At 43.3% G+C, this 14,785-nt stretch overlaps 1 protein-coding gene and 1 long non-coding RNA gene across 2 annotated transcripts in view; one reads left to right on the forward strand and one right to left on the reverse strand.

Annotated features, from left to right (window-relative positions):
• LOC121396072 (cilia- and flagella-associated protein 251-like) overlaps positions 1 to 14,785 on the forward strand; it is a 47,923-nt gene that overhangs the window by 17,139 nt on the left and 15,999 nt on the right. The gene's annotated exons all lie outside the window — the stretch shown is intronic.
• LOC121396113 overlaps positions 1,454 to 14,785 on the reverse strand; it is a 17,299-nt gene continuing 3,967 nt past the window's right edge. Inside the window, exons 2-3 of the long non-coding RNA XR_005962832.1 lie at positions 12,246 to 12,344; positions 1,454 to 1,599 (exon numbers count right to left, since the gene is read on the reverse strand). This is a non-coding gene — a long non-coding RNA (uncharacterized LOC121396113). The remainder of the gene's footprint in view (positions 1,600 to 12,245; positions 12,345 to 14,785) is intronic.

Raw genomic sequence — 14,785 nt, forward strand, 5'->3', positions numbered from 1 at the left:
AACGAGGAACTGTGTTGCCCACTGGAAATCTGTGCTACTGTCAGGAGAGAATATACTCATGAAATGACCTTCCCCTTCTTTAAATCTTAAATGTTAAAAAACATTGGTGGCTTAGGGCCCTAAGAGTTGAAAACATTGGTGGCCTGGGGTCATAAAAGTTGAAAACATTGGTCACCTGGGGCCCTAAAAGGTAAAAACATTGGTGACCTGGGGCCCCAGAGTTAAAAACATTGGTGGCCTGGGGCCCTAAGAGGTAAAAATATTGGTGGCCTGGGGCCCTAAGAGGTAAAAATATTGGTGGCCTGGGGCCCTAAGAGGTAAAAATATTGGTGGCAAGGCACCATAAGAGTTAAAAACATTGGTGACAAGGAGCCCTAAGAGTTAGAAACATTGGTGGCACGGGGGCCCTTAGAATTAAAAACATTGGTGGCAAGGGGCCCTAATAATTAAAAAACATTGGTGGCGAGGGGCACAATGAGTTTAAAACATTGGTGGGAAGGGGCACAATGAGTTTAAAACATTGGTGGCAAGGGGCCCTAAGAGTTAAAAATATTGGTGGCCTGGGGCCCTAAAAATTTAAAAACATTGGTGGCCTGGGGCATAATGAGCTAAAAACAATTGTGGCAAGGGGCTCCACTACTAATATCCTTATCATCTACAGTGGGGCAGATTATCCCTTATTATACATGAGTGATACTCCCAGTTTAACTGAACCTGCAGCCATCTGTCTCTTTATGGTAACAAAACCCCTCAACGACTTCTAATATCCTTATCATCTACAGTGGGGATACATTATCCTTTATAATACAAGTAATAAGTATATAGAGTTCAAGTATATAGAGTTCCCTATATAAGTCAGTCTGCAGCCTTGTGCCTTTATATGGTCACAGAGCCCGTCGGTGACATCTAGCATCCTTAATCCATATCATTTAAAGTAGGGAGCACATTATCCCTTATAATCAATCAGTGATAGTCCCCTGTATAACTCAGCCTGCAACCTTGTGCCTTTATATGGTTATAGAACCCCAGTCCAGCCCCCAAGGCCCACCCCAGATCCACCCAAGCCTACACCACAGTAAAAAGGCCACATAGATATCAGTGCTAAAAACTAAACCCCTCCCACACAAGATTTATAAAAAGCCATTATCGGTGGTTAAAACAAAAACATTGTTGGCCAGGGTGCCACATAAAAGTTTTTAAAAAATCATTAGTGGCCAGGCCCCCCCATAAGTTAATAAAAAAACACTGGTGCCAGGGCCCCCAATAAAAAGTTTTTTTAGGACCCCCTGTACAAGTTAAAAAAATCATTATGGCCCCCTCTTTAAAGTTAAAAAGAAACATTGGTGGTCAGGGGCCCCATAGAATATTCAAAAAAAACATTGGTGGCCAGGGCCTATATAGTATTAACATAATACATTGTGGACAGGGGTTTAATAAAATAAAAAATAAAAACATTTATGATCAGTGGAACTTACCTTAGACTCCTTTCCTTACTTTGGGTCCTTTCACGGCTTCAGGACTTCAACTTCGTGTCTTTTCATGACTTTGGGTCTTTTTGCAGCTTTGAAGAGCCCCCCACATGCTCTGTCATTTCAGGTACTGCAAAATCAACACATTTGCAGCATTCATTTGTGGGGCAAAGATAGAAAATATGTTCACCCCAGAAAACCATATATTTTCAGAAAGTAGACATTCCCCTGAATCCACATTGGGTATGCTTGTCTTTCTACACCAAAGCACCAAGCTGTAAATCAGTAAAATAAAATAACTGATCCGATAGCGTGGTTAGTGGTCAGAATACTCAAGGCAAAAGTCACGGTATGAAATCAACAGCTTTAGGGGGGAAAAAGGGAAATTATAAAAATGAAGTACTAAAAAACAAAAAGTGATCTGCGTTCCCTGTAAAATTCAGCCTGCAACTTTGTGCCTTTATATGGTCATAAAACCACTCAGTGACATACTGTGGAAGTACAGTAGCCCTTATAAAACATGAGTGGAACTCAGAGATCCCTGTAGAATTCAGCCTGCAGACTTGAGAATTTTTATGGTCACAAAACCCCTAGGTGACATCTAATATCCTTATCATTTAAAGAAGGGTGTACATCATCACTTATAATATATGAGTGGTACTCAGAGTTCCCTGCACAACGTAGCCTACAGCCTTGTTCCTTTATATGGTGATACAAGGCATCAGTGACTTCGAATATCCATATTATTTCCAGTAAATTATCCCTAATAGATCTAGTATTTAGCGTCACACCCCGGGTCAAACATTTCCAGTGGAGACTCTCTCCCCTATGGCTCAACAACGCCGTAGTGGCCGAGACCTGTATTCAGGGTTACGATGAATACTGGGAGACTAACTCCCACTCAGCGCAAAATAACACTTTATGGGACACCTCCAAAGCAGTAGCTAGAGGCACCCTGATCTCAGCAATTGCCAGAGCGAGAGCGGTAGCTAAGCAAGCAATTGATGAGGCTGCGGATGTAGTCCTCACGGCCGAAAGAGCCTATTGTGTACAAGGCACTGTAGAAAGTCACCAGCAGCTGATTACTGCCCAGAGAGACCTCGAGTTAGCGCAAACTAACGCCACTAGGAAAAAATTACTGTATATCAACCAAAAGATATTTGATCAGGGGGACAAAAATGGCAAAACCCTGGCGTATCTGGCTAAACTTAACAACCCCCCCACGATGATAGCTCGAATTAAAAACACCGCTGGTGATTATATGACGAGGGCGGAGGATATTGCAGACGTATTTGCAAACTACTATCAGGACCTCTATTCTGCGCACGCCTCCTACTCCAATGCAGAACTAGACCAATACCTACAAGGCATTACCTTCCCTAGGCTTAGCCCAGCGGAGTCCTCATATCTGGATGCCCCCATAACCTTGGGTGAAGTGGTGGAAGCCATTGGAAGCCTATCTCCAGGGAAAACCCCGGGTCCGGACGGTCTACCGACCGCCTGGTACCGCTTTCTTAGTGATCAGCTCACTCCCAAACTCCACGCCACACTAGTTACGGCCAAAGAGACAGGGTCACTTCCCCAATCCTTCTACAATGCTACCATAATTCTTATACTTAAAGAGGGAAAGGATCCTGCCTCTTGTGACTCCTACCGCCCCATTTCTCTTATTAATACGGATGTGAAAGTCTTAGCGAAAATATTATCATAGCGCCTCAATAAAGTGATAGCTACGTTGGTTCACCCTGACCAAACTGGCTTTATGCCCAACAAAAGCACGTCCATTAACCTCAGGCGGCTGCACTCCCACCTCCAAATTAAACATAGTAATGGGGGCAATAGAACGCTAGTATCCCTGGATGCCACCAAGGCTTTCGATTCAATTGAGTGGTCCTACTTGTGGAAGGTATTAGAGAATTTTGGGATAGGCTGCAATTTCATAAACTGGATTCAGTTACTCTATCGCTCTCCGACTGCCCGTATACAGGTCAATAATACCCTCTCTAGAGCCTTTCCTCTATCCCGTGGTACCAGACAGGGATGCCCGCTTTCCCCCCTATTATTTGCTCTGGCGATAGAGCCCTTGGCCATAATGCTACGCCAAGCACCCAACGTGATTGGACTTAAGTATGGGAGACTAGAAGAAAAGATAGCCCTATACGCGGATGATATCCTTCTATTTTTAGCGGATCCTGAGAACTCGTTGCACAGGGCATTAGAATTGATTGATCACTTTGGCACCTTCAGTGGGCTGGTGGTAAACAAGGGCAAGTCTACTCTTTTCTCTATTGAAGCACCCCGTAATGAAGGGGAGATCCTGGGCCTGAAGTGAGTGTCGAAATTTAAGTACCTAGGGATTACCATATCAAACAACCTTGATGATTATGTGGCGGACAATATTGAACCAGTAACGCATTCGTTCAAAACTAAAGCAGGTCGATGGGAATGCCTTCCTCTCACAGTGTGGGGCAGGGTGAACTTATTCAAGATGATTGTCTTGCCCAAATATATGTATGTGATGCAACATGCCCCAGTGTGGATTGCCCCACAGGTACATAAGCACATAGACTCTATCTTACTCCCCTATATATGGGCCCACAAATCCCCTAGGATCAGTAAGCTCTCACTTATGGCCCCTCAGGAAAAGGGTGGCCTTGCCCTCCCACATCTCCGTTATTATTATTATGCCTCACAACTAATGTATGTACACAACTGGTTCTGCCCAGACCCAGAGAACACGCTAACGGCACTTCATGCATCTATAGCAGGCTCCCTAGAGGCAATTAGAAATGCCCCTTACAGAAGACGCAAAGATACCCCGGAGTTGCCACCAGTGCTGACAATCCCACAAAGAATATGGGCTATAGTTCGGAAAATACTGACCCAAAATAGTCCTACACCTTCACCGTATACTCCATTGTGGAGGAACTCGAACCTCCAGCATCTAACACAACTGCCAGATTTCCATTATTGGCCTAGACTGGGGATTCGGCACTTGAGCGACTTGGTCATTAATGATAGCTTTCCGACCTTGTCCCAACTTAAGGAGAAACTGAACCAGCCCGCAATCCAGGTATATCGGTATCTACAGCTGCGTCATGCATTTGTATCCCAATTTGGCTCGCAATCGGTCTCTACTGTGGTTCCACAGTATGAACGCAGATTATGGGACCCTAGCCCTAAGAAGTTGATATCTCACCTCTATAAATCCCTGATTCCTGCTCTAGGCAACCCATTCGGAAAGGTAAAAGGTAAATGGGTTGTGGATATCCCTCATTTGGATGACACACTGTGGGAAGATGCGGTTGAGGGAGTATATGATTTTCTGATTTCTACTAGGGACAAGATGGTTCAGTATCGGATTATGCATAGGACCTATATCACCCCACTGAGACTTAGAATGATGGGCAGGAACCCCAATGCCACATGCCCCAAATGTCAGGCCCCAGATGCTGGATTCTTCCACCTATTGTGGACCTGTCCGCTAGTCCACGAGTTCTGGACTGCAGTGGTAAAATATCTCTCAGATCAGCTACTCCTCCCCGGGGTACTAGCCCCAGAGGTGTGCCTCCTAGGGCTTGTTGATGAGCTGGCCCCCCTAAACAAAACTAGGATACTGCTAAAAACTGTGTATTTCTATGCAAAGAAACTTGTTGCAATGAAGTGGATGAGCCCTCAAGCACCTACAACCAAACAATGGGTCCAATTGGTAAATAGTAAGCTTCCTGTCATTAAACTCACATACCTAGCCAGACGTTGTCCCCACAAATTTGAAAAGGTCTGGGACCCCTGGCTAGATGCCAACCCAGAAGCAGCCCCCTAGCTTTGTGATTCCTTAACAGACCCACGTCCTTGGACCGAGGTGCCCCGTCCCCTCCCCTTACCCATTCACGGATGTATGCTATATGTTCATACTAATTGTCAACTTATTTTGATGTATAACTGCTTTGGATTGTCGTAGCCTCGCTATACTTGTTACTGTGTGTGTTGTTTTGTTGTGAAAAACAAAAATAAAAACCTTTAAAAAAAAAATGATCCCTAATAGATGTGTGATACCCACTGTTCCATGTATAATTCAGCCTGCAGCTTTGTGCTGTTATATATATATATAGTCACACAAACCCTCCGTGTAAACACACAAGTGATTCTCAGAGTCCCCTGTATAACTCAGTCTGCAGCCTTGTGCCTTTATAAGGTTAGAGAGCCTTTCAGTGACATCTAATATCCTTACAATTTACAGTGGGGCAACATGATCCCTTAAAATATATGAGATACAAAGAGTTCCCCATATATATCACATCCTGTAACGTATGTCTTTATATGGCCAGAGAACCCCATACTGACATCTACTATCCTCATCATTAACAGTAGTGGGTACTATACTGTATATAAGTCATATGATAAGTGATTATGGCTAAAAAGAAGGGTTACATTATTGCCTATACTAGAAAAGTGATACTCAAAGTCCCCTGTATAACACAGCCCACAGCCATGCGCCTTTCTATGGTCACGGAACTTCTCAATTACATCTAATATCCTTATAATTGACAGTGGGGGTACATTATCCCTTATAGTGCATTACCATTTATAATAAGGGGAACAGAATTCCTTATAATACATGAGTGATAGTTTCCTGTATAGGGAAGGTCAAATCTGTGCCTTTTCGAACCGCGAAAACTTTGCGAATTTAACGCAAAACGACATTAGCTTAACGCATTGAAGTCAATGGGCGTCAAAATATTTTTGACGCGAGCAACACGCGTAACTATTTGGACCAAATGCATTAAAGTCAATCAGCGTCCGAATAATTTTGACGTGTGACAATTTTTGCAGCTGAATTGTTGCCTCAGTTTCAAGAATCAATTCGCTTGCGGCAAAACCCGGAAATACACCACAATTTGTGTCTGGCAAATTTATTCGCCCATCTCTGTCCCTGTATAACTCAGCCCACAGCCTTGTTCCTTCATATAGTCACCAAACACAACCGAATTCTAATATCCTTAAAGCACAGATATATTAAAAAAAAAAAATGAAAGTACTATAAGGGTGCTAGCACTCACTACATATAATGTATTTGAGGTACCAACTGCTTCTTGGTGGTTTAAATATATTTATTGGGTGCCTGGACTCTCAGGGAATGTGCACTGACCCATTTGGTTATGTCAGTGGCACTTCCCTTATACGTATATACACTTCTACTTAGCAATGCGGGTGCTCCCACAACCCCCCTTTTGTATTTGCCTGGATTCTCTGCCTCTCACTGTATATATGTACTTTGGAGTTCAATGCCCCTCCCCGCCAGGGCCGGAACAAGCGGACAAGGCGCCCTAGGCGCTCGGTCTGCTACCCCTGCCCCTCCCCCTTATAATCTTGCTTGCGTGCGTACACTCGCGACAGCGCGCAGGCGCGAGTGCGCATACGCAATAGGGAAACTTAAAGAAAAGGGAGGGCAGAGTCATGACGAGGGGAGGGAGTGACGAGGAGAGTGACAAGGGGAGTGAAGAAGGAAGGAGAGGAGCAGGGGAGCGAACAGCCCGGACTAGGGGTAGGTACAAAACTCTTGAACAGGCACCTGCCCAGCGCCCCCACAGCTATGCGCCCTAGGATGGTGCCTTTTCTGCCTACCCCTAGTTCTGGCCCTGCTCCCCACTCCAAATGTGAATATGCAAATTAGGCTTTGGATTAGGTTTGATATTGAGCCAAACCTGAAAACTGACTGCACTTTTAGTCTCCTACCCTTAAAAATAGTTTGAACCCAACCTCAGTTACAGATCAGCCGTAGACGCACTACTTCCTTCAACTGCTCTTATCTAACATACTGAGATACCATGCAGTTTGTGCTTCCAATATTACTCTGTAATCAGTATTGGAATATACTAAGACTAATAACAGCTTATCTGTTGCAGCTGTCTTTTCTTCCCCATTAACAAAAAAAACCCCCTAAATCTGGGTCTTAACACCTTGTAAAGTGATAGACAGTCCCAACGACAGTAACACTAAACCAGTAACAATGAGGAATGAATGCATATTGGGAAATTGCTTAGCGTTGCATTGATTCAGGAGTCAGAACCAGCAGTTCAGAGGACAGAAAGGGACAGCCAGATAGTGACAGGCATTACCAACTACAGTGACACACGTCTACAACCCCTTTATATGGTCACAGAAGCCCTCAGTGACTTCTAATATTCTTGTAGTTGAAAGTAGGGGGTACATTACCCTTATAATACATGAGTGATAATCAGAGTTCCCTGTAAAACTCAGCCTTAAGCCCCGTGTCATCATGTGGTCACACAACCCCTCAGTTACATCTAATATCCATATCATTTACAGTAGGGGCTTAATTATGCCTTATGATAAATGAGTGATCGTGGGAGTTCCTGGTTTAACCCAATCTCCATCCTTGAGCCTTTATAAAGTCACAGAACCTCTCAATGACTTCTAATATCCTCATAATTTACAGTGAGGGACATTATGCCTTACAATACACGTGTGATGCTCAGAGTTCCCTGACTAAGTCAGCCTGCAGCCTTGTGCCTTTATATGATCAGAGAACCCCTCAGTGACTTCTAATGTCCTTATCATTTACAATAGGGGGTACAGTATATCTAATAATAGAGGAGTGATACTCAGAGTTCCCTGTATAACACAGCCTTGTGCCTTTTATATGTTTACACAACCTCTCAGTGACTTCTAATATCCTTATAATTAACAGTGGGGGTACAGTATCCCTTATAATACACGACTGATACTCAAGAGTTCCCTGTATAACACAGCCTTGTGCCTTTTAGGGTCACAGAACCCCTCAGTGGCATGGAATATCCTTATAATTGTACAGTAGGGGGTACATTATCTCTTATAATACAATAGTGGTACTCAGAGTACGCAGTATAAACCGGCCTATAGCCTTGTGCCTTCACATAGTCAAAGAACCCCTCAGTGACATCTAATACTCTTTATCATTTACAGTAGGGAGAACCTTATCCCTTATAATCAATGAGTGATAGTCCCCTATATAACTCCTGCAGCCCTGTGCCTTTATATGGTCACAGAACCGCTAAGTGACTTCTAATATCCTTACAATTTACAGTGGGGATTAATTATACCTTATAATACATGTGTGATAATCCCATGTATAACTCCGCCTTGAGACCTTATATGGTCACAGAACCCTTCAGTGAATTCTAATATTCTAATCATTTAAACGAGGGGGTATGTAATTCCTTATAATACACAAAAGCCATGAATATCTTGTAAATTATATCCTTATAAACGGTGAGTAGTGATGTCATCAGTTATAAACGGTGAGTAGTGATGTAATTTCTGTCACATGACTCACTAAAATTTGTGTATTATAATTAATAAAGTACCCCCAGTTGTAAAATATGAGGATATTATAAGTTACCTCGGAGTTCCATGACCTGTATAAAAACACTCGGCCTTCGGCCTCGTGTTTTTATATGGTCATGAAACTCCTCGGTAACTTATAATATCCTTATATTTTACAAGAGGGGGTACTTTATTCACTATATAATACATGCATGATGCTCAGAGTTCCCTGTATAACACACTAGTGATGTGCTGGTCGGGTAAAACCCGTGCCGGACCCGTCCTCCCACAACCCGCGCCCTGGACGCACTACGGATTTTAGTGAATTAGCGTTGTCCTGGCGAATTTAAGCCGTCGCTGGCAAATTTTCAGAGGTAAGTAAATTTGCCCCAAAATCTTAGTCTGAAATATTGTGAATTTATTTGGTCAGATAACCCCTCAGTAACATCTAATATCCACTGTCGGACTGGGAAGGGGCGGGCCTACCGGGGCTGCCACATCTGCTGCCTTCGGTCCCCCGACCCCATTCCGTCACCTGCATTAGCCTCCGACCCCCATCCATCACCCGCACAGACATCAGACCTGCCCTCCGTCACCCGCACGGGCCTCCTCCCCCCCCTGTCACTAGCATGGGCCTCCGACCCCCCCTCTGTCACTAGCACGGGCCTCCAACCCCCCTCCTCCATCACCCCCACAGGCCTCCGACCGCCCTCCATCACCCACACGGGCATCTGACCCGCCCTGCCACCCGCATGCACCCCTGCTGCATATCCCTCTGCTCACAATGTCCCCTCCCCTGGCAGTGCTTACCTTCTTCAGTACGCGCCATTTCTTCATGCTGCGGGGAGAGGCGATCAGCAAGGAGGCTCTGCCAGCAGTGAGTGGGTCTGGGCTGGCGGGGCCCATGAGGGCCCCTGTATAACTCAGCCTACAGCCTTTATATGGTCACAGAACCCCTCAGTATCTAGTATCCTTATAATTTACAGTAGGAGGTAAAATATCCATTATAATACATAAATGGCAATTCTTTGTTCAACTCAGCCTGTAACCATGTGTCTTTATATGGTCACAGAACCCGTCAGCGACTTCTAATATTTCTAGCATTTGCAGTAGGGGGTGCATTAAACCTTATAATACATGAGCAATACTCAGAGATCCCTGTATAACTCAGCCTGAAGCCTTGTGCCTTTATATGGTCACAGAAACCCCTCAGTGAATTCTAATATCCTTATCATTTACACAAGGGGTACAGTATCCCTTATAATCAATGAATGATGAACCCTGTATAACTGAACCTGCAGCCTTGTGCCTCTATATGGTCATAGAACACCTCAGTGAAATCTAAATTCCTTATCAAGTAACGTAAGAGAAACATTATCCCGTATAATAAATGAGTGATACACAAAGATCCCTGCATAAGAATACCCCTCAGTGACTTTTAATACCCTAATTTATAGTGGGTGTATAATATCCCTTATATTTTCCCTGCAGCCTTCTGCCTTTATACAGTCACAGAACAGTAGTTCACAGTAGAGGTTTCATTATCCCTTATAAAAATTTTCCTATACTAAGCACAATTCAACAGGAACAGCACCCTAAGCTTGCTCATAACCTGTACAGAGAATCACCATAAAACTGTGGCAGCATAAGTATTCCCCTGCACTAAGCACAATTCAGCAAAAACAGCCGATTTCTTTGGTCATAGCCTGTACAAAATATACCTTATAACTAAGGCAGCAAAGGTGGTCCCCTGGACTAAGCACAATTCAGCAGGAACAGCCCTTAAGTTTGATCAACGCCTGTACAAAATAGACCATACAACTAAGGCAGCAAAGGCATTCCCTGTACTAAGCACAATTAAGGAACAGTCCCTAAAGTTTATTTGTAGCCTGTTCAGAGAGATCCCATAAAAGTAGGGCAGCATGATTACTCCTCTGTACTAAGCACAATTCAGCACTAACAGTCCCCCAAATTTTGTTCATATCCTGTTCAGAAGATCCCATAAAAGTAGGGCATCATGGGTATTCCTCTGTACTAAGCCAAATTCAACAGGAACAGTCGGCAAAGTTTGTTCATAGTCTGTACAGAGAGATTCCATAAAACAAGGTAGCATGGGTATTGTCCTGTACTAAGCCCAATTCAGCAGGAACAGTCCCTAAGTTTGATCATAGCCTGCAAAGAGAGATACTATAAAACTATGGCAGCATTGATATTCCTCTGTACTAAGCAAAATTAAGCTGGAACAGTCCCTAAAGTTTGCTTATAGCCTGTACAGAGAGATACCATACAACAATGGAAGCCTAGGTATTCCCCTGTACTAAGCACAATTCAGCAGGAATGCCCCCTTATGTGTTGCTCATAGCCTATACAGAGAGATCCTATAAAAACTAGGGGCAGCTTAGGTATTCCCCTGTACTAAGCACAATGAAGACGGAATAGTACCCTCAGCTTGCTACTTTTGCTTATAACCTGTACAGAGAGATCCCATAAGACTATGCCAGGATAGGTTATTCGCAAGTAGTAAGTACAATTAAGCAGGAACTGTTCCTAAATTTGCTCATAGCTTGTACGTAGAGATCCCATAAAACAATCTCTCCCTACTATACCTGCTATCTCATAGCCACACTCCCTTCCCAGAGACTATTTTCCCACTGTTACTATAGGCACCATATCTACCTACTATAGCTGCTATCCCACAGTCACACTCCCTTCCAAAATGTGTTGCAAGGACCCCAATGTTTGCTGAGACCACTGCAGATGCTAACTGAAGAGTAGAACATGTAGATGGCTTTTAATCGGACATATAGGGGCAGATTTTATCAAGGGTCGAATTTCTAAATGGAAAATACTTCGAAATTCGACCATCTATTTTAAATACTTCAACTTCGAATATAGAAGTCGAATTTTTTTTGATCAAATTTGGCTATCCTGCAGACGAAGTAAAATTGTTCGATCGAACGATTAAATTGTTCGAATCGGACGATTCGAAGGATTTCAGCGATCGATCGAAGGATTTTACTTCAACAAAAATGTTGTAGAAGGTCATCATAGGCCAACATAGCACTTCGGCCGGTTTAAGATGGCGAAGGATTGAAGTCGAAGTTTTTTTTTTTAAAGAGACAGTACTTTATTTTCGAATCGTTCGAATCGAAGTCTGAGTCGTAGTCGAATATGGCCTATTTGATGGTCGAAGTACCAAAAAATTACTTCGAAATTAAAAGTTTTTTAACTTTGAAAATTCACTCGAACCTTAGTAAATCTGCCCCTTAATGTGGAAAGTAATTGAAAAACGACTATTTCTGGTGAACAATCTGAAAACAATTGAACTGAAAAAATTGTTTGGAAGGTAATCAACCCATTTAAGTATATGGCACCAGCTAAACAAAAACTGTTCACGTGGTCCCATATCCATCACCACTGACCCCAATAGAAACAACACTGACTACTTACCTGGGATTGAAGATAAGGGATACAAAACTGCTTTTGGGCTCCAGAATCTTCATTCGAGGCAACTGCTAGGCATGGAAAAAAGACCAGATCCCCATGTTCCTAAAAAACAAAGAAAAGCGGTGAGTTGGGGACAAGTGGAGGTACAGACAGCTGAAACATTACATGACGTCTATATCAATAGGAAATACTGTGTGTAGACCACTAAACAGCTTTGAAACATATAGCTCTATAAATACACCGACACAAACTCTCTCTCTAACGTACAAGGTCATGCTGGAACACAAACACCCCAACTTACCGGACTATTCCAAATAATCACAAAATGCTCAATAAGCAATAAATACCAAGAACAATGAGATCCACCATCTCTATCCACTATTTAGGCTAAGGTGCCCCCTATAAGCAAAGGACCCCCCAAAACCATGGCTGATGAATGAATGGACCCAACAGATATGGCAGCGCAGTAATTGCACTGACTCAATAGGCCACACATACAAAGCAATGCTCTGTGTACTTAATAGTCTGTGTATGTGCTGCACATCTAATTAGAAATAAATGCCATATAAACCTCACTCATCAACAGGGGACACTTCCCCTTTAAGAGGCAGGGGACAGAGGTGACTTCCAATCTGGGAATGTGGACAGTTGGTTCAGTCCCGTTGGTTGGCCCTGGTGGTGAGAGTAAAGAGTACTTTCCCCGCTGCGGAGATTTTTGCCAGAAAACCTTATTTTAGTGGAAAAAGAGGCGGAATTTGCCGATGTCCCCCACAGACTGAGCATGTTGGCCTCTCCCTGATTTTAGTTGAATTTGGATATTTTTCCCTAAAATGTGTTGGAGATGCCTCTAATCTTAGTGCTCGTTTGCCGGAGACACAGACTTTTTTGTGCATTTGGCATTATGCAGGCGCTTGCCAGCAAATATTTCACATTGATCTTCAGAAGGAAACTTTTGGCTCCCTGTAGCACACATAAGGAACCTAGGGGTGGGAAAGCAGAGCACGTGCCATGGGACAGTTGGGTGATGAGTGGCGGGACATACAGCAGGTCCCATTAGAGAGAGAACTTTACACTAGGGTTTGACAGTTGGTTTAGTCCGATTTGGTTAAGTGTATATTCCCTCTGAGAGAGATATTTTGTCAAATAACGCTTACATAGTAAAAACAAGAGGGGAAAAGGCTTGGTACGCCCCCCAGGACTAGCAGATGGTTGCTCCTCTCCCTTATTTTAGTCGAATTTGGAGATTTTTCCCCAAAAATTGTGCTTGGGAGAAGCCTTTTAATGTATGCTGGTTGGGAGACACAGGACTTTGGCCAGTTATTTGGCTGTCTGCTAATTGACTGTGTGAGAAAACTTCCAGGCATTCTAGAGACCGCAGGCTCAGTACCTGCTGGAACTTGATACAAAAGCTCAAAGTTCATAACTCGCACGAAATACCTTTCCTGTCATGTCCTCTTGTAGTGTAGCGACTATGATACGTTAAAGCGGAACTAAACATTCTCTTGCGCACTATGGTACCGCTTATTATTATTCTCTTTTCGTTTTACAATTGCTAAGTGCCTTCCTGGCCATTTTTGGACCAGGCTGATTTCGATTCACACGCGCTACGTCCACAACTTAGCGAACGAAACACCCTGGCGACTTTGTTTTTATTTCTCGCATCTTGTTCGAGATAATTTAACATCTATGATCCGTGAACAATGTGCCTATAAGAGAGCCAGAGGATTCCCGTCGAGACCCTCACCCTGCATGCGCCACACCCCCATGCGGTGTTGCCCCACGCTTGCTTGCTCGCCCCCCTATTTTTTTTCCACCCTGCGACCGCGGAATTCTTTCTGTTTTACAGTAGCTAATCTGCAAAATTAGTGTTGCATCTGATTCCAACCATGATTTCCCTACTCCCAAGCGATTCAAGCCTGCCTGCGTTCGTCAAATTCACTAGGGGATGTGCATGCTGCATATGAGCCACATAGTTGCTACTTGTATCTGGTATCTATAAGAAGCCAATCATCTATAGGCGGCAGGCATAAAAGGGGCATTGTAATCAGTTTGACTGGACGACACTTGTTTCATACAAAGGCTAGAGCATATAGATAAGGAATTAACATTAAATGGGGTGGTTCACTCTTTAATGTATAGTCCTTTAGTTATGTACGAGATGACTACTGCTTAAAGGCAAACTTTTTCACCTCCGTCTTCTATTTATCTTTCGATCCTTTATTTTTATCCATCTGGACTCTTTCCCGCTCTTTCAATGGTCCTACGCCACGATCTGAGATACACGGAAATGGTTTCGTTGTAATGCTTACAACATCTTATGTTTATGCTACATCCCTGTCATGAACATGGTTTGCTAGAATCATTTGTGTAAAACCGTCATTATGCCACACCACATGGCTGAAATTTGCAAACTGAGAGGCGCTAGAAGAACAATTAAGCCTCAATAAACTCAAAATCTCTCAACATAATAAAAAAAAGAAATAACCAACTGAAAATGTCGTCTCTAGAGAATATCACTCACTGCATCATATCTCTCTCTCTGC

Source organism: Xenopus laevis, chromosome 7S, assembly GCF_017654675.1.
Source record: "Xenopus laevis strain J_2021 chromosome 7S, Xenopus_laevis_v10.1, whole genome shotgun sequence".
In the NCBI taxonomy this organism is placed as follows: Eukaryota; Metazoa; Chordata; class Amphibia; order Anura; family Pipidae; genus Xenopus; species Xenopus laevis.